This window comes from Oncorhynchus nerka, linkage group LG26, assembly GCF_034236695.1.
Source record: "Oncorhynchus nerka isolate Pitt River linkage group LG26, Oner_Uvic_2.0, whole genome shotgun sequence".
NCBI lineage: Eukaryota > Metazoa > Chordata > Actinopteri > Salmoniformes > Salmonidae > Oncorhynchus > Oncorhynchus nerka.
In genome coordinates this window covers 35682754-35685287 of record NC_088421.1, presented here as the reverse complement: position 1 = coordinate 35685287, position 2534 = coordinate 35682754, and positions in this window count along the sequence as shown.

Below are 2534 nucleotides of genomic sequence, written 5' to 3'. Positions count from 1 at the left end.
TTAAACTGTATATAACACACTGTACACCCCTCACCCCCTACTTATTTAAACTGTATATAACACACTGTACACCCCTCACCCCCTACTTATTTAAACTGTATATAACACACTGTGCCCCTCACCCCTACTTATTTAAACTGTATATAACACACTGTACACCCCTCACCCCTACTTATTTAAACTGTATATAACACACTGTACCCTCACCCCCTACTTATTTAAACTGTATATAACACACTGTACACCCTCACCCCCTACTTATTTAAACTGTATTCAACACACTGTACCCCTCACCCCCTACTTTATTTAAACTGTTTATGTATAAACACACTGTACACCCCTCACCCCCTACTTATTTAAACTGTATATAACACACTGTACACCCTCACCCCCTACTTATTTAAACTGTATTCAACACCTGTCCACCCTCACCCCCTTTATTTAAACTGTATATAACACACTGTACACCCCTCACCCCCTACTTATTTAAACTGTATTCAACACACTGTACACCCCTCACCCCCTACTTATTTAAACTGTATATAACACACTGTACACCCCTCACCCCCTACTTATTTAAACTGTATATAACACACTGTACCCCCTCACCCCCTACTTATTTAAACTGTATTCAACACACTGTACACCCCTCACCCCTACTTATTTAAACTGTATATAAACACTGTACCCCTACTTATTTAAACTGTATATAACACACTGTACACCCCCTACTTATTTAAACTGTATATAACTGTACACCCCTCACCCCTACTTATTTAAACTGTATTCAACACACTGTACACCCCTCACCCCCTACTTATTTAAACTGTATTAACACACTGTACACCCTCACCCCTACTTATTTAAACTGTATATAACACACTGTACACCCCTCACCCCCCTACTTATTTAAACTGTATTAACACACTGTACACCCCTCACCCCTACTTATTTAAACTGTATATAACACACTGTACACCCCTCACCCCCTACTTATTTAAACTGTATATAACACACTGTACACCCTCACCCCCTACTTATTTAAACTGTATATAACACACTGTACCCCTCACCCCCTACTTATTTAAACTGTATATAACACACTGTACACCCCTCACCCCCTACTTATTTAAACTGTATATAACACACTGTACACCCCTCACCCCCTACTTATTTAAACTGTATATAACACACTGTACACCCTCACCCCCTACTTATTTAAACTGTATATAACACTTATTTAAAACTGTATATAACACACTGTGCCACCCTCACCCCCTACTTATTTAAACTGTATATAACACACTGTCCACCCCTCACCCCCTACTTATTTAAACTGTATATAACACACTGTCCACCCCTCACCCCCTACTTATTTAAACTGTATATAACACACTGTCACCCCTCACCCCTACTTATTTAAACTGTATTCAACACACTGTACACCCCTCACCCCCTACTTATTTAAACTGTATATAACACACTGTACACCCCTCACCCCCTACTTATTTAAACTGTATTCAACACACTGTACACCCCTCACCCCCTACTTATTTAAACTGTATATAACACACTGTACACCCCTCACCCCTACTTATTTAAACTGTATATAACACACTGTACACCCTCACCCCTACTTATTTAAACTGTATTCAACACACTGTACACCCCTCACCCCCTACTTATTTAAACTGTATATAACACACTGTTAAATTTAAACTGTATATAACACACTGTACACCCTCACCCCCTTATTTAAACTTATTTGTAAACTGTATATAACACACTGTACACCCTCACCCCTACTTATTTAAACTGTATATAACACACTGTACACCCCTCACCCCCTACTTATTTAAACTGTATTCACACACTGTCCACCCTCACCCCCTACTTATTTAAACTGTATTTGTAAACCCCTACTTATTTAAACTGTATATAACACACTGTACACCCTCACCCCCTACTTATTTAAACTGTATATAACACACTGTACACCCCTCACCCCCTACTTATTTAAACTGTATATAACACACTGTACCCCTCACCCCCTACACACCCCCCTCACCCCTACTTATTTAAACTGTATATAACACACTGTACACCCCTCACCCCTACTTATTTAAACTGTATATAACACACTGTACACCCCTCACCCCTACTTATTTAAACTGTATATAACACACTGTACACCCCTCACCCCCTACTTATTTAAACTGTATATAACACACTGTACCCCTCACCCCCTACTTATTTAAACTGTATATAACACACTGTACACCCCTCACCCCTACTTATTTAAACTGTATATAACACACTGTACACCCCTCACCCCTACTTATTTAAACTGTATATAACACACTGTCCACCCCTCACCCCTACTTATTTAAACTGTATATAACACACTGTACCCCCTCACCCCTATTATTTAAACTGTATATAACACCCCCCTCACCCCTTATTTAAACTGTATATAACACACTGTACACCCTCACCCCCTACTTATTTAAACTGTATTAACACACTGTACACCC